Here is a 22828-nt window from a genome sequence, read left to right as displayed (position 1 = left end):
CTCCAGCGGCTCCCTGCTGTCCTTATGCTGTGCTGCCCAGGGAGGGGCTGCAACCTCTGACCACGGAATGCTCCCAGCTTTGACGTGGGGAAACTCCCACGGGTGGGGGCGGGGAGGAGAGCTCCGAAATCTGCTGGCAAATGCCAGGGAGGAGGGTCCTTCTGGAGACCCCTGGGGCTTTCTGCCATTGTCAAAGGCTGGAATGCAGAGAGAGTCCTGGGACGCTAGGGCCTTGTGTGTGCGAGTGCATGAGTGCAAGTGCTGTGTGTGTGTGTGCACGCGTCACCCCCAGAGGCTGGTTTCACTCTCCAATGGGGCGTGCAAATCACCTGCATTTCTGCCCAGTGCCTGCTGCCCCAGACCTGCTGGGAGGGAGGGGGAAGAGGATCAGCAGAGCCCTCAGAGCAGGTTCCCTGGGAGTGGGGGGCCCAGAGGTGTTGGCCGCAGGGGGACCCCGGCAGGGCACTCAAGGCTGCTCCCCAGGCCACGCCTGGCACTGGCAGTGTGAGGGGCCCCCTATGGCCTCCAGCTAACGCGCAGGGGGCAGGGAAGTTACGGTTTGTTTGTCTGGGCCGGGCAAGGCACTGTCACCACCCGCTGAGGATAGTGGGGTCCTGAGACAGAGCTACCCCCACACCATCCTGCCCTCCCCCACCCCCACCCCCACCCAGACCCATATCACTGTGCACCTCCCTTCCCCCCGTGCACAGCTTGCCCCATACCACTCTGTGCTGACCCTGCCCCATAGCTCCCTGCCCCCATGCCTACCCTGCCCTGATATCCCCCATCCCCTTGCTCCCATCCTACCCCATATCATCCTGCGCTCTCTCTACATCCCTGTGCCCAGCTTCCCCTGATACCACTGTGCCCACCCTGCCCCCATATCACCCTGTGCCTACCCTGCCCCAATGCCTGCCCTGCCCCATATCACCCTGCTCTTATCCCACCCTGCCCCGATATCAACCTGCTTCCCCCCCACATCCTCCTTGCCTCCTCTTTGCCCATATCCCCTCCCTGCCTGTTCCCTTCCCTCCTCCCCCCCCCACGCCACATTCCCTGCTCCTGCACCCCTGCAGGATAGGCAGGGACATTCCTGGGATGGGAGGGGGGCTGCTCTCCCCCCGCAAGCAGTGTTAACCCTTCCTGTGCTGCCCCAGATGGTGGGTTGGGGACGGGGAATCAAGACTGCACAAAGACCAGCCAGAACCTTCACCTGCTGGAGCCTGGAGGTTCAGCCAGGGACACCCCAACCCCCAATCCTCTGCTTCTTCTGGAATCGGCAGGGTATATTGGGGCTTAAACCCCAACCAGCTTGGGGGCACAAGCCCCAGCAGGGCTGCTCCCCATGGGCAACCTGCCATTGGGGGAGGGGGGGCCTCTTGAACTCAGACCCACCTTCTGGAGAGACAGGACACCCCCACACACCCCTAACAACCTCCAGCACCCCTGGGACACAGAGCCCCTGCCACCCTGCACTGCCCTGGGGCTGCAGTCGGAGCGGGTGTAGGGGAAACATTCCTCATACCACTTCCCGGCTAGCTGACAAGGGTCCCTCCTCCTCCCCAGTGCACCCCCTCCTGGGAACCCTCTCCCAGAGCCGAGCAGCGCAGCCCTGGCTGCCCAGAGGCCCCAAACAGGGGTGAAAGGCCGGGAAGCAGGGACTAGCCTTGGGGCTGAGCTGCAGGGGGGGGGGAGAGGGGCGCAGCCAAGTGAGGGTTGGGGTCAGGCATGTTCTCTGGTGCAGCCCAGCCTGGAGCAACCAGGAATCGCTGGCCCTGTGGGAAGCAGCTACTGTGACTTTTAAATAGCACAGAGAGACTGCGGGGACGTGGGGGGGGTGAGGAGGGGAGAGGAAGGGCTGACCCTGCCCCCAACATCAGGTGCAATCAGTGGCCTCCGCCTCCAAATGACTACCCCACTGAGAAAGGCCCAGACAAAACCCACCTGGCCCGCGGCCCCTGGGGCAGTTCCAGGCACCTGGGAATCCCCCTGCCATGGGCGTAGCTCTGCCAGGGGTGGGGGGCAGAGCCTGGGGCAGCTCAGTGGGTTTGGGCTGTTGGGGAGGGGGACTGTGCCACTCCTTTGGGGCAGAGTGAGGAGGGGGTTGGCTGTGTCATGGGAGGGCAGGGACAGAATAGATTTATAACCCAAAGGGAATCTCAGCTGACACCAAGGGTGAGAGCGCCGCCCTACTGAGCCCCTGCCCCACTCTCTGCAGCACAGCGCCCCCTACAGAACCCCCACCCTGTTCCCTGCAGCACAGCGCCCCACACTCAGCCCCCACCCCGCTGCCAGCAGCACAGCGCCCCCTAGCATCATGATGGGGCATTGAGGTGAGCACTGGTTGAGTGGGGTGCATGCCCCCTATTGCCCCTCTACCCCACCTGGCTTGAGAGCACTGACGAGATGTTTGTCCAGCTGCAGAGTCTATGTTACACTCTCTCCGACTGGGGGGGTCCTCCTGGGCGGGGGGCATGCATTTTGGGGGCTCACCTGCTTGCCAGGTGCAGGACACCACGTGCCAGGGCTGCCAGCCAAGCCGCTCCCCTCGCACAAACCCTTCCTGGCTCATGAAATGAGACGCCAGATCTCGGAACAGGCGCTAGTGTGGGAGCAATGAGCTGATGGGCTGGCTGGATGCAGGGACATGGGGCTGGCGCGACACAGGGGGCTCCTGGGAGAGCTGTGCCTCCTTGCATGGGGGGCTGGCAGTGCTGGGTGAAGTGCTTGTGGGCCGAGCACAGTGTTAGTCCCAGAGCTGCTCAGCAGATGCTAGCAGGGCAAAGCAAGCAGCACTCCCCTCCGCCCATCTCTCTGGCCGCCTGCTCGCTGGTTTGCTGCTCTCCCCGGTGCCTATGGAGAGGCAGGCTTGGGACCCAGCCTGAGCTCATGGGGAGCAGTCCCTGCTCTGAGGGTGTTTGCTCTTGTGGTTAAGGACCAGGGCTGGAAGCCGGGACTCCTGGGTTCTCTTTGCAGCCCGGAGAGGGGAGTGGGGACTAGGGGTTAGAATGGGAGGACTGGGAGTCCCGACTCCTGGGTTCTATCCCTGGCTCTGGGCAGGAGCGCTGCCAGGTGGCAGAAGGTCCCGCCCTGAAATACTGCCCCCCCACAGAGGCGGCGGAAGGTCCTGCCGCGGAAATACCGCCGCGGTTGCCGCCCCCCAAAATCACAGTGCCCTAGGCGACTGCCTAGGTCGCCTAATGGGTTGTGCTGGCCCTGGCTCTGGGATGGGAGTGGGGGCTAGTTGTTACAGTGCGGGGGAGGGGAGTCCGGTCTCCCGGGTTCTGGCTCCGGGAGGGGCATGGGGCCTAGTGGCTAGAGTGTAGCACTGCCTGGGGTTGGGAGTGAGGACTCCTGGGTTCTATTCCCAGCTTCAGGTGGGGGGCAGGGGGACTTGGCAGCACACTCTGCACTGGTGTCTCCTTGCTCTTCCATCACTTCCTCCCACCCCACCCTTTGCCAGCTGCACAGGGCTCCTTGCCAGTTCCCCACTGGGCCTGGAGCAGGAGCAGGCAGGTTCTTCTGGGGCAGGAGCAGGCACCGCCCTACAGGGTGAGGCTGTTTCCATGGGGACCACATCACCTGTTGGCTTCGGGACTGGGTGGGGGCAGTGAGTGCGTGTCCCTGCTGCCTTGGTGCTATGGGGGGTTGGCCTAGCCCCTGGCTAAGGTCAGAGCTGCCCTATCTTTGTCTCCTCCAAGCCGGAGGCCTCTGGCCCAGATGGGGGATACCCCCGCCCGCCCCATGCAGGGCAGACAATGTGTTCTGCTCGGGGGAGCTAGCGGGGGCTTTGGGGGTAGGGAGCCTAGGGCACAGAGAGGCTGCTGGATGGGGAGGGATCTGTGGCACTCTGAAGAGGAGTGGGGAGGGGCAGGCCCGTGGGCGCTCTCTATCTCGCCACGGGATCCACCTGACCTAATCTGCAGCACTGCAGATCTGCCACAGCTTCAGCAAGGCCTCACAAGGAGGCAGAAACACCAGCCACAGGGTGATTTTGGGGACGAAGATGCATGTAAGATAGGCCATGAGTTCTAGGCCCAGCTGTATCCTCTACAACCCTTTTATGAGCCCGGGTTTCCTTGGGGCTGGCTGTTATTAAAGCAGCGTCTCCAAGTGGTACCATGACACGTGGTGTTCCAAGTTCCTTTTCTTAAACGTGCAAGCAAGTTTTCAGTGCTTGGAGAAATGCTGCGTTGCTAGACTGCGGCTGTGGTTTCTTGGGTGAGCTTGCTCTCTGCCTTTATCTAGACTCCATTCTGGTTCTTTAGCTCAATGGTCGAGGGCCCAGCAGCTCCATTCAAAGGTCTCAGATGCAGTCACAGCAGGCAACCCACACAGGGGTGTCATTATATGGGGCTGGGCTCTCCGGAACCACCACGCTCTGCTCCTGGGGCTGTTGCTTTAAGAACAGGGTGTGGCCGACTGAGAGCGTTTTTTGGAGACTGACAGCTAGTGCTGGTGTTAGCAGAAACGGGAGGCTGGGCCTAGATCAGCGCCATGATGGGCAGAACTGAGTTTAATAAACACGTCTTTCCTGAAAGCCAGTCTGTGAAGATGGAACATCAGCACCGACAGGACTGGCTGCCTTGTTGTGTCGCTAACCGAGCCCCTGGCCTGCATGTCACTGACTCAGTTCAGCTCAGCAGCGATTATAAACCATGCCTGTCAAGGGGTGCTTGCTGGCTTCACTGTGAACTGAGTTGGGTTGTCTCAGCTCCGGCTCCCACCTTTCAAACTCCTCCCGCGCTTTGCCCTTGATGGAGCATTGTGAGGCCGAGCCTGTCCCGCCTTGTGTCTGTGCAGTGCCCAGCACAACGGGGCCCCAAGCTCACGCACGCCCCGTAGCAAGAGCTAAAAAATACAATCCAATCATTGTTATTTGTTTTAAATCTCATGATTTTGGGGGGGGCTGACTCATGATTCTTGCAATTTCCCGTCAGTCTAGAGCAGGGGTCGGCAACCTTTCAGAAGTGTGTGCTGAGTCTTCATTTATTCACTCTCATTTAAGGTTTTGCGTGCCAGTAATGCATTTTAACGTTTTTAGAAGGTCTCTTTCTATAAGTCTATAATATAGAACTAAACTATTGTTGTATGTTAAAGTAAATAAGGTTATTAAAATGTTTAAGAAGCTTCATTTAAAATTAAATTAAAATGCAGAGCCCTCCGGACCGGTGGCCAGGACCCGGGCAGTGTGAGTGCCACTGAAAATCAGCTCGCGTGCCGCCTTCGGCACATGTGCCATTAGGTTGCCTATGCCTGGTCTAGAGTCTGAGGTCAACACCCATCACCAAAGCGTCTGGCACCTCCCAGGTGTTTAACAAACAAGAATAGCAACAATTGGTGCCTCGGCCTCCCTGCCTTCCCAGCCCCCGCAAGGGCGTGCTCCATAATTTGTAGTTGTTGATTTGATGGTTTTGTGTTTGTCTGTGTGTCTGGATGTGTAAGTGGACGTGTTGTGTGGGTATTGTGTGCTGGCTGTGTGCGTTGTGTGGGCTGTGCCTGGGTGAGTAGATGGGTTGTGCGGCTGTTGTCATGTTGGCTGTGTGGGTCTGTGCTGTGTGTGTGTGTTTACATAGATGTGTGGGATGTATTGTCTGAGGGTCTGTCTGTGTAGTGGGAGGGGGATGTTTCTGTGCATGTGTGTACATGGATGTGTTGTGTATGAGGTGTGTTGTGTGCTTTGTGCCTGTGATGAACTCATGAAGCTCACTGAGTTAAGGTTTGCAATTTGCCCTGGGTGCAGAGACACTTCCTGCTCTCCAGTGGCATGGAGTTCCAGAGGCTGGGCCCAGCTCCCAGGACAGTTCTGGCTCCTGAGCTCTCTACTGTTCTCTAGGGCTGGTGGAGCATTGGGCCATGGCTGCCGCAGGAAAGGTGCCCCCCAGAGACAGGCCAGGGCCATGGAGGGCCCTGAGCTGGGCCTGTATTGGGGGGAGTGGGGAACTGGGGCAGGGCCTCACAGAGTGGATGGGCAGGGATCGAGCTGGGACCCCCACAGACAGCTACAGGCCTGATGGGATGGGGCAGTCCCTGGTGATCTGAGTCCCAGCTGCTCCTAATCCAGGAGACACTCCAGAGCCAGGCACATGGGCTGGGGTTGTGCTGCCCCCTCTGCCAGCCCCACCTCCCTGAGCCCTACCAGCAGCCTGGAAGACACATCCCAGGATGCCTCTGCGGCGTGCTCACCAAAGAGCCATTAATAGATTCATAGATTCATAGATTATAGGACTGGAAGGGACCTCGAGAGGTCATCGAGTCCAGTCCCCTGCCCGCATGGCAGGACCAAATACTGCCTAGACCATCCCTAATAGACATTTATCTAACCTACTCTTAAATATCTCCAGAGACGGAGATTCCACAACCTCCCTAGGCAATTTGTTCCAGTGTTTAACCACCCTGACAGTTAGGAACTTTTTCCTAATGTCCAATCTAGACCTCCCTTGCTGCAGTTTAAACCCATTGTTTCTGGTTCTATCCTTAGAGGCTAAGGTGAACAAGTTCTCTCCCTCCTCCTTATGACACCCTTTTATATACCTGAAAACTGCTATCATGTCCCCTCTCAGTCTTCTCTTTTCCAAACTAAACAAACCCAATTCTTTCAGCCTTCCTTCATAGGTCATGTTCTCAAGACCTTTAATCATTCTTGTTGCTCTTCTTTGGACCCTTTCCAGTTTCTCCACATCTTTTTTAAAATGTGGCGCCCAGAACTGGACACAATACTCCAGCTGAGGCCTAACCAGAGCAGAGTAGAGCGGAAGAAGGACTTCTCGTGTCTTGCTCACAACACACCTGTTAATGCATCCCAGAATCATGTTTGCTTTTTTTGCAACAGCATCACACTGTTGACTCATATTTAGCTTGTGGTCCACTATAACCCCTAGATCCCTTTCTGCCGTACTCCTTCCTAGACAGTCTTTTCCCATTCTGTATGTGTGAAATTGATTTTTCCTTCCTAAGTGGAGCACTTTGCATTTGTCTTTGTTAAACTTCATCCTGTTTAACTCAGCCCATTTCTCCAATTTGTCCAGATCATTTTGAATTATGACCCTGTCCTCCAAAGTAGTTGCAATCCCTCCCAGTTTGGTATCATCCGCAAACTTAATAAGCGTACTTTCTATGCCAATATCTAAGTCGTTGATGAAGATATTGAACAGAGCCGGTCCCAAAACAGACCCCTGCGGTACCCCACTCGTTACGCCTTTCCAGCAGGATTGGGAACCATTAATAACAACTCTCTGAGTACGATTATCCAGCCAGTTATGCACCCACCTTATAGTAGCCCCATCTAATTTGTATTTGCCTAGTTTATCGATAAGAATATCATGCGAGACCATATCAAATGCCTTACTAAAGTCTAGGTATACCACATCCACCGCTTCACCCTTATCCACAAGGCTCGTTATCCTATCAAAGAAAGAATGCCTCTGGCAAAGCCGCCTGTATGTAGCCAGCTGCACTGGCCGTGTCCCCGTCCTTTCCGGCCCCTGGTTGGTGACTGCAGGCACAGGGGCTGGAGCCCGCAGCTTTGTTGGCTCCTATTGTTTACTTCCCTGGCCGAGGTCTTGGGCCCAGGTTTGTGATGTCCCAGGCAACGCCATGGCAGCTGAGTGTGATGTCATAGACGGAGGACTCTGACCTTGTCTCAGGTAATAATAATGGGGGAGGGCAGAAGAAATGTTAGAGCCGAGGCTGGGAGCCAGGGCTCCTGGGTTCCTTTCCCTGCTCCAGGAGACAGTATTGTTAGTGGTTAGAGCAGGGGCCTGGCAGCCAGGACTCCTGGGTGCTGGGAGTGTCAGCTCCTGGTTAGAGCAGAGGGGACGGGGCACTAGGACTCCCGGCATGCACTTTTGGGAGCTATTCCACAGTCTGATCACTCAGCAACTCACAGACCAACCTCAGATGAGTAAAATCTCAGAGGAGCAGCTGGGCCGGGCCAGGTCCCAGACAGGCTTGGGGTGGGAGGAGCAGGCGGGAAATAGGAATACCAGCAAGAGGTGGAATTGACAAAGACCAATCACTGGTGCCTGAGGGTCGTGGGCTGGGGAGAGGGGCGGGGAACACCCCCCCCCAGGTAAATCACTGAGTCACCCTGCTGGGAGTGGGGGCTCAGGCCCTGGCAAAGCGATGGCTCCTGCATCACCCCATTGACAGTGCATGATGCTGTCAGGACATAAGTGCTCTGAGGGGGGCAATGGGGTCTCTCAGCCCCCCAGCCCTGGCGGGCACCACAGGATAAATGGGGAAGGAGCCATGTCTGGGTTTTTCTTTTGTTTTCTGATAGGGCAAAACCCAAACGCCTGGAAATGGGGAGGAGAAAGCCCTGGGCAGGCGCACTTGACCGACACTGCCCCTTGGCATCAGGAACACCACCTGCCAGCCTCACCTGTCCCTGGGTTGAGCCAAACTCCAGAGCCAATTCCCTAACTGGTGAGGCAACAGGATCTTGACACAAGAACTAGGGGCCACCAAATGAAATTAACGGGCAGCAGGTTTAAACCAAACAAAAGGAAGTATTTTTTCACACAACGCACAGTCAACCTGTGGAACTCCTTGCCAGAGGATATTGTGAAGGCCAAGACTATAACAGGGTTCAAAAAATAACTAGATCAATTCATGGAGGATAGGTCCATCAATGGCTATTAGCCAGGATGGGCAGGGATGGTGTCCCTAGCCTTGGTTTGCCAGAAGCTGGGAATGGGCGACGGGATGGATCACTTGGTGATTACCTGTTCTGTTCATTCCCTCTGGGGCACCTGGCATTGGCCACTGTTGGAAGACGGGATACTGGGCTAGATGGACCTTTGGTCTGACCCAGTATGGCAGGGGTTCTCAAACTGGGGGTCGGGACCCCTCAGGGGGTTGCGAAGTCATTACATGGGGGTCGCGAGTCAACCTCCACCCCAAACCCTGCTTGCCTCCAGCATTTATAATGGTGTTAAATATATTTAAAAGGGTGTTTAATTTATTGGGGGGGTCGCACTCAGAGGCTTGCAATGTGAAAGGGGTCACCAGTAAAAAAGTTTGAGACCCACTGCAGTATGGCCATTCTTATGTTCTTATGACTTCTCATAGCCCAGCTAATGAGACGGGAGCTGGCACCCTGCTCTAGCCCTACGGCACGCAGACTGAGGGGCTGGTACCAGTCAGGGCAGCTCAGGAAAGGGTTAATCCGGCAGTGCCTCTGGCTGCCTCGCCCCCTTTTCATCCCATTTTTCTAACAAAAAAAACCCCAATGCGTTTCCGTAAAGAACTCAGGGCCAAAAAACAAAGTGAGGTCCCTTTAAATGGCATGATAGCCCCACCTCCTGATGGGCGGGGTCTGAATCCCCTCCCACTGTGCATAGAACCTGTAGTATATTATAGTCCCTCCCCTTACTGGTGGAGTCTGTATATAAAGCTCACCTGTCACTTGTGTCCCATTTCTATGGAATCCCCCTAGGAGCTACATGTCACTCTATTACAGTAAGGCCTTCAATATTATTATTATTGGAGCTAGGCCAGAGCTGTGGGCTGGGAAGTTTGTGCCTGTTTGGATACAGGTTTCCGGCTTGGATTCAAGGCCCGGTGGCCCTTGAGCGGTTCAGAGGGACTGGGGGCTGCCTTCCCCTCTCAGGCTGGGATCCCTTAGGCCACACAGGGACCCTCCAGTGCCAACAAGAGCCTGGAGTCCTGGGGTTTGCAGGGGGAGGCTGGGCCAGGCCCTGCCCCACTTCCCCTCCCAGTCCCTCGGGGCTCTCCAGTTACCAGCTCCGACATCCACTGATCTGCAGCAGTAGCAGGGGGAACCAGGTACCAGGCAGGACATGCTCAGTGTGAGCCTGACCCCTCAGCCCAGCAGCAATGGCTGCCCATTGGCCTCATCCTAGGTCTGAGCCCCTCTGGTTCTGGACTCCCGGGTAAAGGGGCAGCTCCCCCAGCCCTGCGTGTGGAAATGCACACATACAAACATGCAGATGCACACATGGGATAGTCAAACAGCCCCTCAGAGCCAGGGTCTCTCCTCCACCTGGCACCAGCACAAAGCGCCCGTGGGAGGGACAGGAACAGGGCAGGGAGGGTGTGAAGGGAAAGCTGGGCGGGGAGGACGGGGGTCCTCAAATTTCCCTGATCCCGTGGAAACCCAAGGCAGCCCTGATGGCAGCTCCGATAGGGCTGCTGGGGAAGGCTGAGCTGTGCAGTTGGCTCTCAGGTTTCCCCCTCTCATCCTTACATCCATTAAAGTCCTGTTCGCCCCATGCACAAAGGGTGAGAACAGCAAATTAGCAGAAAGCCGCAGAGCGCAACACAGCCCGGCCTGCATTATTAATACCCACTGGCTAATGAGTAAGATGAGCCTGCGCCCTCTGGGGATCACATCACCCTCCAAGGTCAGGAGCCAGCGCCCGGCCCCGGGACCAGGCCAGCCCGGTTTGGCTTGGAAATCGAGGGGTTTCATGGGGGAGGCAGGGCCTGGCCCGTAAATTCGGACACTGCGGCTCCTGCTGGCCCAGAGCACCTGGGCCTGCCCCTGTGATGTGGGGTAGGAGTCACTCCGGCAGGCCCAATGGGGCACCCCTGTGTGAGTGACAGCACAGCCAGGCCCCAGCCTGGTGCTCCACCCTGAGCCAAGCAGGGACGTGGGTTCGAATCCCTGCTGTGTTCCTGTAGGTCTCCCACATGCTAGGTGCATGCTCTAGCCATGGGGTCTTGGGAGAAGGGAGCACCTCCTCCTCCGGGGAGATTCCCATCAGGGCTTAGGTGTGAGCTCAGCACCAGGACTTTAGGCCGTTCTGTGCCTGCGCCCAGGGGATGTTACCGGTGGCAATTAGGGAATTGAGGCATCTCCAGGGTCCGGCGCCAGCTGCGCGGGGCTTGGGGGATCTACATTTTGGAGCGAGGCGCCTGAAGTGGCAGTGGGGGAGGGGGGGCCCTGAATCCCTGTGTGGATCCGCAGGGACCAACGCCGCCCAGGGAGAGCAGCGCTGCTTCAACGGAGCTGGGAGGCAGCAGCAATAAGCTGCAGGTGCAAGGCTGCCGTGGCCTCTCTCCAAGGCCAGCTCGGCCCTGCCGCTCGCCACAGCCTGTTGGCACAGCTGGTTATGAGCAGTGTAAACAGTGGCTGCTCCCTGTGGTTGGGCCGTGCCAGGGCTGGCAGGGGTGGACTATAATCAGCTAATTACACCGGCTCCCTCCACTGCGGGCCCTGGGCTGTGCCGCCCTCGCGCCCGCTCCATAAACAAATGGCTCTGACTTTAACCAACAGGCAGAAGGAAGGCAGACCAAGGAGAGGGAAGGCGGGCACGCTGAGGGAAGGGACTGAGGGCTAGCTGGCTACCACCTTTGAAATGCAAGAAAACCTGGGGGAAAAAAAAACCCCACCCACAAAGCAAGTCCACTGCAACCCCAACTCCGCCAAGCCACCCACTTCAGCCGCCACTTACAGTATCTAGCGAGATAACAGGCACCGAGAAGATTGATAGCATCATTCTCTTACCTTGGCCGTGTTGCTCCAAGCTACTTTGTCTCTGTCCGTCTTCACTGAGATTATTTCTTCCCAAACTGCCTTGACTCTATATTTTAACTATATCCTCGCATGGGAATGTTCTGGAACTTTATCCATAAAGAAAATCCATCAAGTCTCTTCCTTGACTTTGTATTTGCTGTTTGATTTCGCCTTTCCCAACAATTCCTTATTTTTGACGGCAACATCGTGAATTCCAGACAGGAGTAGCTGAGGTGGCAGCTAAAGCAAAGCTCCCTTTTGACCACTTGAACGCGTAGGCAATTCCTCTCGTCAGCCCCAGGTTTGGGGGTGGGCAGACAGCTGCTGTGTTTTCAACAGTTTTGATCTGTTATCGCTTAAACTGCGGAGGTGGGATGGGAACACTGCAGCATCTTGAGCTGGACACAGACACTTTTACCATTAGCTAGCCCAGTGTACAGGGAGAATAATGCAAATCTTTAGACCCATGTGAAAAAAATGGCAGATTAAATTATTTTTCTGGCAATTGGCAAATCCATAAAACAACCCAACCAGGCCGGTCAAATACCAGCCAGGTGGTAACTGGTAACCTAGCTGGGGTGCTTCACAAAGCACTGGGGCACTGAGGCAAGGACCACGTTAGGCTGATTTTGGGGGAGGGGGTGTCCAAACACCCTTTTGGATGGATTTGTGAGGGGGGGGCACTCAGGTGGATTTGTGAGGGGGGGCTCCCAGACGTCAGGTCGGGTGGATTTCTGAGCAGGACGCCCAGATGCCAGGTTGGGTGGATTTCTGAGGGGGGTGCCCAGGTGCCAGATTGGGGTCGCCTGATGCCCTGGCGTGGTCCATATTCCAGGGGCCCAGCCCTCCCAGCTAGCATCAATTGAGGAGCTGCGCCGAGTGCCTCAGGTTGTGTAGTGTCCATTGTTATGTTCTTGGCCTCTGGCAGGAGCTCTCAGCAGCTCATTGTGCCAGTCATGCCAGCTGCAGCTGCTACTGGCTCTGGCAGCCGGAAATCGAGTTCTCTTTTAGCGGATCAATAGGGACTAATGCTGGAGCCGGGCTATTTGTACTGGGGCGGGGGCAGGGAGGATTTACAGTGGGGCAGGGCAGGGACTGTGCTCAAGCCTTGATGTGAGGGTGGGTTTGCTTCAGAACCCAAGGGGCACTGACAGGATTGGTGCCAGGGGCTCAGCAGGGGGTGCTCAGGAGACACAATTTTATGATCAGCTGGTGCTCCATCCCCCTCTCCTCCCTCCAGGTGCTGCAGAATCAAACACATCCGGACCTTGGCCGATGGGCTAAGAATCCTATGTCTGCCCCATAGCATAGCTGGGTCCCCCAGCTGGTGGCAGCCTGGGGATATGTCCTTGGGTGCCCTGCCCTCCCTTCTGTATCTGTTCCCTGCAAACCTCCTAGCCTCAGCGGGGCAGCACAGGATGCCCAGTAGGGCTGGAGGGCACTAGGTGATTGGCAAAAGAAGCTGCCCGCAAGCCAGGGGACCCCTGGCTCTGGGAGGCTGCAGAGTCTGTAGCCTCTAGTGGGCTACAGCTCAGGTAGGGGGTGAGTTCTCACGCTCACTAGGGGCATGTCCAGAGCTCACCCCCTTGCCTGAGCCCCCCACCCCCACATGGAGCAGCCTTGCACAAAGGCTGAGACAGGGCCAGTAGATCCCTGCTCTGGTGCCCCTCAGGCTGCGGTCTACAGGAGGCCGAGCTTGGGCCCATGCTGCCAGAGGGGCTGGCCCTGTGCAGGGAGCCGGGACCCTGTCATCCCACCAGGAGCCCAGGCATGGGGCACCTATTGACTCCCTGGGGCAACGCACGCAGCCCCTGGGAAGCCTGAACACCAGCTCCCCCATTCCGCCCCGGCGCTTGGGGCTGAGGAGCAGACGCTGCGGCAGCTTCCCCCTGCCGTCTGCCTGGGTCTGTAACCGAATCCACAGCTGTAACCGAACCTCCCACTGCCGTGGGCTGGGGGAAGGTGCCTCAAAGTCACAAGATTCACTGGGGATTTCACGGGAAAGAAAACCAGTGAAGAGCAAAAGGGCTGCCAGGGCCTGGAGGCCCCAGGGAGCCAGTCCTGCGTGTGCTACCCTGGGGCATCGCCCTGTTGATGGCAAGGAGGGATTCAGGCAAGGGCAGCGCTGTGTCTGGAAAGCGCCACTCCCCCCCAGCAGCGGTTGCCCCAGGGAATGTGGAGGGCAGGTCAAGTGGCCCAGGGGCTCATTGCTGAGGTTGTCAGACCCACATGCCCAGTGCCTGAGCCTCGCACCCTCTAACGCATTCACCAGGGGAGGGGCAGGGCTGTTACCCCATGGGGCAGACAGGAGCAGGGGCCCAGTCTGCACCCTGTGGCAGGGAGGGAATTGAACCCGGCTCACCTGAGTCCCAGGCCAGCACCCTGCCTGCTGTGCCCTGGTCTGCACCACACAGTCATGGCAGGGCAGCTGGCTACACGCTACTGGCATGTTACCAGACACAGCTCAGGCCTAGCCACCCTGCAGCTTAGTTGCTTCAGGGACAGCATGGTGCTGTAGCCAGGCGGCTGGACCCCAGACCAACATCAGATGGGCAGGAGCCTCCCCCCACAGGATCGCTGGCCCCGAAGGATGTCAGGAGACATCAGGGGCCCATCACACCTACCCAGAATACCCGGGGCGCTCTCCCGCCTAGCCTGTCTGTAGCAGGGTCAGGGTACCGCCTAGGATACCAGGCTCCAGAGCAGCTCCTGGGAGTTTCACACCCACTTTGCTTGGGGTAACTGACTGACACGCTGCGAAGGGCTCAGGGGCGGGGGTGGGGCACGCTCATCTGGGGGTTAGTCCCAGGCCCGAAGCCAGGACACCTGAGTTCTGTTCCTGACACTAACTCACTGTGTGGCCTTGAGGGATCCCCTTCTCCACTGTGTGCCCCACATTCCCATAGAATGGGATCCTGAACTCAGGGGGGAGGGGGCACAGCCTGTTGGCTAATGTCCCTGGCACTTCCCCTCAGACACGCCCTGCCCGTCTCATGAGTCTCACAGGCTGGCGGGAGCAGACGGCTCAGCTTTCCTCAAACAAGGTTGAGCCAAGAGCATTGTCTTGCCACCACCCCCCCCAACCCAGCCCGGGGCAGGGGGAGGGGACCCTCCGTGGAAGGAGGCCTCAGCAGCACAGCTGGGCAGGATCCCCTCCCCCCGCCCTTTCCCTGGCTCGGGCAGGTCGGGGCGCGTTTGGGGCGGGAAGAGGCTCCGGAGAGGAGACTGTCTGGCACCAGGTGCTTTATGAATCCTTCTCCATCTGCTCCCACCCGGGGGCTCCCAGCAGTAACAGCCCAGTCTCTGCTGCAGCCCCCAGGTGCCACCACACCCCTCCCTCACTGGGCACCAGAGCTCAGGCCTTGCATGGGGAGCAGCCCCCAAAGCTGGGGAGGAGGGGACAGTCTCAGCCCCCAGCTGGCAGGCCTGGGAGCAATCCCTGTGGCATGGCGGCCCAGGCTGGCACCCACGGCAGCCAGGATCACCCGTGTGAAGGACCAGACCAGCTCAGGTCCCGCTGTCAGCAGATTAGTGACACATGCGGTGTGTGTCCGGCCTGTGCACTGGTGAGGGCTGGAGCCTGGGGCCAGTAGCGGAGGGAATTAATCTCTAACCCCAGTCCCAGGTATTGGAAATGAGGGAGTGGGATAAAGTAGCAGGACGGGGGGAGGCTGGGAGTCAGGACTCCTGGGTTCTACCCTGTCTCTGGGAGGGGAGTGGGGTCTAGTAGGTTGGGGTGGTGGGGGGACTGTCAAGATTCCAGGCCCTGGGAGGGAAGTGTTGTTTACTGATTAGAGCAGTGATGGGAGGCAGGACTCCTGGGTTCTATTCCTTGCTCTGTCGCAGATTGGCTGTGTGACCTTGAGTGAGTCTGCGTGCCTCAGTTTCCCCTCCCTTCCCCTTAGAAATCCAGATTCAGACCTAACTCCCAGGAGCTGTGCGGATTCATTAGCCTGTAAAGTTCATTGAGATCCTTGAATATCTTGTGCTGAATGGCTGCAGGGACCCTCCGCCCCCTCCACGTGCCACTATACAGCAGGGTGGTGGGTTGGGGGCGAATCCGGCTCCCAGCTGTGCTGACTCACAGCCTGTTACTCATTCCATGGGATGCCAACAGGTCCTGCATGTAAAGCGCCTGTCTACAAAGCAGCAGAGGCTGCCGGGAATGGACCTGACCTAGGTTAACAAGGAAGGCGGCTTCCGCTGAAAGCTCATTTCTGTTGCCATCCAAGCTGCCGAGAGACACACGGCCCGGCCCACATGGTCCCTTCCTGCCACGCAGCGCCCTTCCGAGCCAGGGCATCTTTAAGTGGGGCGCAGACAACCCCTGGTAGCTCTGCAGCAACTGGCCCAGCTGTGTGGGAGTGAGATGGATCCTTTCCTGGCTGGCCTGCATCACCCATAACCATCAAAGGCCGGATCACTATTGTTGTAATAAGCCAGGATCTGCCCTACCTTGGCCCTGCCCCCTAGGCATTACCATACACTGGTCAATGCCAGGATTAATTGGTGCTTTTGGTACAGTAGCACCTGTCACGGAGTATTGGGGGACTCAGGGCCCTGCACCCCCGACTTCCTGCAATTCACCATGACTCTCAGCCAGCCAGTAAAGCAGAAGGTTTATTTGGATGACAGGAATACAGTCCAAGACAGGTCTTGCAGGCACAGACAACAGGGCCCCCCTCAGTTAGGTCCAGCTTGGGGTCCCAGGGCATGCCAGCCCACCCCCCTTTGGGGGGTCAGAGCCATCTCTGCCTCCCAGCCATCTCTCCAGCCTCCTTCCAGCCTGCTTCCAGCACTCTGCTTTTGCGACCCCTCCCACAGCCTTTGTTCAGTTTCCCGGGCTAAGGAGTCGCCTCGCCTTCAACCCCTTCCTGGGTTCTCATGTTACACACTCAGGTATGCGCCCTCGGGCAGATCCCATCCTGCAATGCAGACTATCCCAGCACACTCCCCTGTCAGCATTCACAGACCACCGTGAGAACAGGCCCAGTTCGTCACATCTCTCCCCCCTTCGAGACCGAACTGAGCGGGGTCACTTTAGCCAGTGACCTGGGGAAGTTCGAACCTACCCCCGTTCCCATGGATGCCCCCGCATCCCTCCCATTCCTTGGTGAGAATTACACCAGGCCCCTCCAGTTCCACGCCCCCCCTTAGGTCGGGGGAGCTTGATGGCACTCGCAGTTCGCATGTGGGAAGGTTTATGCGGCCTGCGCCCTTTTCCCACCCCCATACCTCTGGGGCTCCAACTGGGCTGTGGTCTTCTCCCAGCGCTCCAGTCTGGAGGTCTGTGCTTTGGGCTCTCTTGGTTTAGAGCCGCCCTTTTAACCTTGGCCACCCTCCGAAAAGGCTCCTCTATGCTGGGCAAGGGTCCTAAAGCTGTTTTCCCCTTGTCCCAGGCCTTCCTCCCCCTCTGACAGGGGTCACAGGATCCGCAGTACTGTCGGACAGTAGCAAAGACCCCAGGCCAGTAAAAGCTCCGTAGCAGCCTCTGCTGGGTACGCCAGGTTCCCTGGTGCCCTGAGAGGGGAATGTCATGGGCCCGGCACAGCAGCTGGCGGCGATACTTCTGGGGTACCACCAGCTGCCTCCTGATCCCCCCTGACTCCATTTTCCCTGGGGGAGCCCATTCTCGGTACAGGAACCCCTTCTCCCACAGGAATCCTTTCCGGCCACCTCGTCCCATGGTCTGTACCGCATTGAGGTCGGCCAGGTCCCTTATCTTCCGCAAGGAGGGATCTTTCTGCAACTCGGCCTGGAACTCAGCAGCTGGGACGGGGATGGCCACCTGCTCTTTCTCGCCCGCTGGGTCCGAAGCTGCAGCCTCCCTGAGCCGCGTCCCTGGGCGTTCCCTCCCCACCAGGTTAGGGTCCCGCGCCTCAGGCAAGGCACCCCCCCCAAGGCCAGGGCGCAGTGCCCCTCGCCGGCTCTGACCGCGGGTCACAACTAAGGCGGTCTGGGGGCTGCTGGGCCAGTCCTCTAGGTCCCCCCCCATCAACACCTCAGTGGGCAAATGGTGGTGCACTCCCACGTCCTTGGGGCCCTCCTTGGCCCCCCATTTCAGGTGTACCCTCGCTACGGGAACCTTGAATGGGGTCCCGCCCACCCCGGTCAGGGTCAGGAAGGTGTTGGGCACCACCCGATCTGGGGCCACCACCTCGGGCCGGGCCAGTGTCACCTCTGCGCCCGTGTCCCAGTAACCATAAACTTCCTTCCCATCCACCTCCAGGGGAACAAGGCACTCGCTCCGCAGGGACAGCCCCGCGCCAACCCTGTAAACGGAGAACTTTGAATCCGGAGCATCTGGCCCCCCCAGAGAAGCTGGCCTGGGGCTCTCCTCCCTCCTTAGCAGGTGGTACTCTGCCAGCCCCCCTTCCCTGGGAATGCTGCCTCTCGCCGGGCTGGGTCTCTACCCAGTCAACCCTCTGTGGGTTCGGCCTGCTCAGTCTGTCCCTGAGCCTGGGGCACTGGGCCCGTATGTGGCCCTTTTGGCCACAGTGGTAGCAGCCCATGTCCCATGGGTCCCCTTGAGTGGGTCGGATGGTCCTGATGCCGGATGTTCCCCTCTGATGGGGTTTTTCTGTATTTTCCCACGGGGAGGTCCCATGGTGACTCTCTCTCTGCGTTGTGGTGGGATTGCTCCTTTGGGACTCCTCCCTGCCACCCCCTGACCGGCTCTTTACAAACTCATCAGCCAGCTGCCCGGCGTGTCGCGGGTTCTCTGGCTTTCTGTCCACCAACCACAGCCTCAGGTCGGATGGGCACCGCTCATACAGTTGCTCCAGTACCAGCAGTTTAATCAGGTCCTCCTTCGTCTGGGCCCCACCAGCCCACTTGCTGGCGTATCTTTCCATGCGGGCGGCTAGTTGCAGATATGAGATCTCAGGGGTTTTATCTTGACTCCGGAACCTTTCCCGGTACATCTCAGGAGTCAGCCCAAACTCTCGTAGCAGGGCCTTTTTGAATAGTTCGTAGTCCCCTTTCTCTGCCTCTCCCAGTTGGCGGTACAATGCCACGGATTTGGGGTCCAGTAAGGGGGTAAGGACCCGGAGTCTGTCCGCGGGCTCCACCCGGTGCAGCTCGCAGGCCGTCTCAAAGGCCTCCAGGAAGTCATCCATGTCCTCCCCCTCCTTGTATGGGGCCGTGATGCACTTATCAAAGCTCCGTGCAGTCCTGGGTCCCCCCTCACTCACCGCAGCCGGGGGTTCGCTGCCCTTCAATCTCGCCAGTTCCAGGTCATGCTGACGCTGTCTCTCATTCTCCTGTCTCTGTCTCTCTTCATGCTGTCTCTGTCTCTCTTTCTCCTCCCGTTCACGCTGATGCTGTCTCTCTTTCTCCTCCCGTTCATGCTGTCTCTGTCTCTCTTCACGCTGATGCTGTCTCTCTTTCTCCTCCCGTTCACGCTGATGCTGTCTCTCTTTCTCCTCCCGTTCATGCTGACGCTGTCTCTCTTCATGCTGTCTCTGTTGTTCACGATCCTCCAGCTCCCTCAGTTTTAGCTCTTTCTCCCATTCCAGCCAATTCCGCTCCCCGGATGCCGAACGTCGCCGGGAGGATCCTCTGCTGGCCGGCGAGCTTCGCCGGGAGGGTCCCCTGCTGGCCGGGGGGGTCACGGTGCCTTCGGTATTTGCTGGGCTCCTCCCCACCCTTCCCCTAGGCATAGGAAGGAGGGGTCTCGGGAAGCCCTCAGCAGCCGGCTGACCACTCCCAGCTTGGACAGACACTGGTGCCTGCGCTGCATTTGCCAGGCTGCTTCCCTGAGACACAGGGATCAGTTCATTCGCGCGATCTTCCGCCTCCAGCTGGGCAATGAGCTGTTCTTTAGTGAGCCTCCCAATGCGCAGCCGTCTCTGCTTGCACAGCTCCACCAGGTCGCTCTTAAGCCGCTTGGCATACATCTTCCTGCTGGCCACTCACCGGCCTGTGTGCTCACAGCTCCCCACAGTTCCCAGGGGGACCCCTAGTGTGCCAGCTCTTCTCGAGGTCACCGCCTCTCTGCCAGGGTCGAGCTGCAGACTCCTCCGCCCCTGGGACCACTCGCTGCGATCCCCCCGGGGGACCCTGTTACTGCAAAAGTCCTTCTCGCTGGTCACACACTCCCAGGGGTAATAACCGTCTCTCTCCCACTCTTCAGCCGGCCTGGTCCCCGTCAATCCCCCTTCGTTTTACTGCTCCCCAGTCACTTACTGCAGGAAGCGCCGTCCACGGGGTGCAGTAGATCCCACCTCTGCCACCAGTTGTCACGGACTATTGGGGAACTCAGGGCCCTGCACCCCCGACTTCCTGCGATTCACCATGACTCTCAGCCAGCCAGTAAAGCAGAAGGTTTATTTGGATGATAGGAATACAGTCCAAGACAGGTCTTGCAGGCACAGACAACAGGGCCCCCCTCAGTTAGGTCCAGCTTGGGGTCCCAGGGCATGCCAGCCCACCCCCCTTTGGGGGGTCAGAGCCATCTCTGCCTCCCAGCCATCTCTCCAGCCTCCTTCCAGCCTGCTTCCAGCACTCTGCTTTTGCGACCCCTCCCACAGCCTTTGTTCAGTTTCCCGGGCTAAGGAGTCGCCTCGCCTTCAACCCCTTCCTGGGTTCTCATGTTACACACTCAGGTATGCGCCCTCGGGCAGATCCCATCCTGCAATGCAGACTATCCCAGCACACTCCCCTGTCAGCATTCACAGACCACCGTGAGAACAGGCCCAGTTCGTCACAGCACCCCCTCCCCCGAGGCCTCACCTAGCTGGGCGATATGCAGGTCTCCTAGCGGGAATGGAGCAGACAGATGCACAGCGAGGGAAAGCCAGAGGGCCAGGACTAGAGTCGAGGTGTCAGGCCAGGACCCTACCCACTACACCCCCTTGCCTCACAACCCACCCTCCGACTCAGACAATGTTCCGACATGCTCAGATGAACATGCCGGCCCCTGGCAATGGCTTTGCCTTCTCTTCCCGCTGCATATGGCTTTGGATGGGCTAAGGCCTGATCCCACATCCTCAGAAGTCAACGGCAAGCAGCTGCCTCCTTTGCAGTACCAGTCAGCCCAGCGGATGAGAGACCTGGTGACACAGCCAGTTTGGAGACCGGCCTAGCCCGAGCCTGCTGTCCCTCACACGCCCGCTTGACTCTAAGCACGCGCCCCACCCCCTTGCCTTTGTTGTCACATGAAGCACGTGCCTCGGTCTTTTTGAGATCGGGGCCTAGATGACCTGAATATGTCAGCACATTTTCCCTCTTCCCCAGTGATGCACGTGGCAGGAGGAGGAGCCGCCACCACAGTGAGTGACTTGTGCTCTTTGCTGCACAGCCCACCCAGCTCCAGCCGGGCCCAGGAGTCGGCCGCCGAGGTGAGATGAGTTTGCTAGGTCTTGTGTCCCCGTCACTGGTGAGGACGTGCCCTGCTGCAGGGGCGCTGAGATGGGCGAGAATGAGCTGAGGCCTGAAAAAGCTCCCACATGGCGAGAGATTATTCCCCCCAGCAGGTAAAGAAAAAAGCGGGGCTGGAGTGCAGGCAGTAATGACAGGCCGAGGGAGGGGAGCTTCCGTCCTCCCTGACTCCCAGTGTAAGATGGAGAGCACACATGATGAAACAAAGAACTGATCCAGGGAAAAACTTTCCTCCCAAGGCGGGATTAATCTGTGGAACTCACTGCCACAGGGAGACTCAGAGGTCAAGAATTGAGCAAGATTTAAGGAGGGACTGACCCTTTCTGTGGCTACGACTGTCCAGACTTGGAAGACGAGCTCTGTGTAGTGCGAAAGCTGGTCTCTCTCACCAACAGAAGCTGGTCCAGGGGTAGATATTACCTCCCCCACCTTGTCTCTCAGAGTTGGACTAGCTGATCCTAGCAAAAATTTGGGAAGGGATATTAAACCTCACGCTGGGCTCCTGGTGCTTAAGGTGTGGTGAGGTTCTCCGAGCATCTCTCCTTTCTCAGGACCCGCATTTTGTTCTATTTACTCCTTAGCACTAAGAGATGGGGATGGGGATTGGGATGGGAGGAGGTTAGCACAGACGGTCCCCACAAACCTGCAGGGACCCAGAGATACCAGAATGGCTCCTTAGTGACCGGGTAAACGTGGCTATGTTTGTGGCTGGAGACGGGTGTGTGTTTGGACATGTGGGACTGAATCTTGGGAGGACTGGGAGGGGCTGTGTCTCCAGGGGTTGGGGTGGGCTGAGGCTCAGGGCGTGGGGGTGTGGAATCCAGCACCTTCTCCCAGTGCTAATATTAAAAAAACAAACCAAACAAAGAAACTTAAATCAAATTTGGCCTGGGAGTGCAAAAGGGGGTGGGGGGAGAATGGGCGGGTGGCTGGGTGGGGGGCTGGGGAAGATGGAATGACTCAGTGAGTGCTGGACCCAGGAGCTACTTTATAAAGGGGGAAGGAGGTGAACTCACACACACACACACACACACAGGTATATGGGCACACACAGACAGTTACACATGCACAACCATTTGCAACTCCCTGCCCTGCATGTACACACAAAACCTTAAACAGGCATAGAAAGAATCACACAGACAATCGTCTGCATACAGGTGCACACACACGTGTCTGATTGTACCCCATTAATTGAGAACCACTGAGACACATGGGTGTGCAAGTTCACACCCACTCGTGTTTTAACACAGTTACAGTCACGACCATAAACATGCAAATGTACATGCACACATACACACTCAACCATACAAACATGACACAAGGGTGTGTATGTTTAAACACCCAGTTGTCTACACACACTGCTATGACAAACATACAGAGTCCTTCCTAAACACCTGTGTGCGCAAACAGGCACTGACACATCTGCACACACGGTCTGTAGCCATGCACACAAATTGATACAGACACACACCCTGCACACACGCACCCCTTACCTCTCCATGACCCCCGTGGGCCCCCAGCCCAGCCATGCCAGCGGCTGCGGCCTCCCCAAGGCCCAGCCCCGGGCCTCCCAGGGCCGCTATTGATTTCACAGGACAGCTGCCGCATGAAGCTCGCTCGCCTCCAATGTGCTGAGACAGATCAGAGCTGGCGGCTGCTGTTAGTATTCCGGGCACTCACCACTGGTTCGGGTCTGGAGGGAAGGCCCGGCTATGGGGGAGGGACACTCCAGGTCACCCTTGCTCTGCGTATCCCAACCCCCCCCACTCCTCCGCACTCCTCACACCCCAACACACACCCACACTCCTCATACCCCAACCGTCCCCAGCTCCTCATACCCCCAACCCCCACACACACTCCTCATACCCCAACCCCCAACACACACACACACTCCTTATACCCCAACCGTCCCCCACTCCTCATACCCTAACACACATCCCCCCGCTCCGTGTACCCCAACCCACC

The sequence above is a fragment of the Malaclemys terrapin genome, chromosome 23 (assembly GCF_027887155.1).
Source record: "Malaclemys terrapin pileata isolate rMalTer1 chromosome 23, rMalTer1.hap1, whole genome shotgun sequence".
Classification (NCBI taxonomy): domain Eukaryota; kingdom Metazoa; phylum Chordata; order Testudines; family Emydidae; genus Malaclemys; species Malaclemys terrapin.
This window is presented reverse-complemented; position numbering follows the sequence as displayed.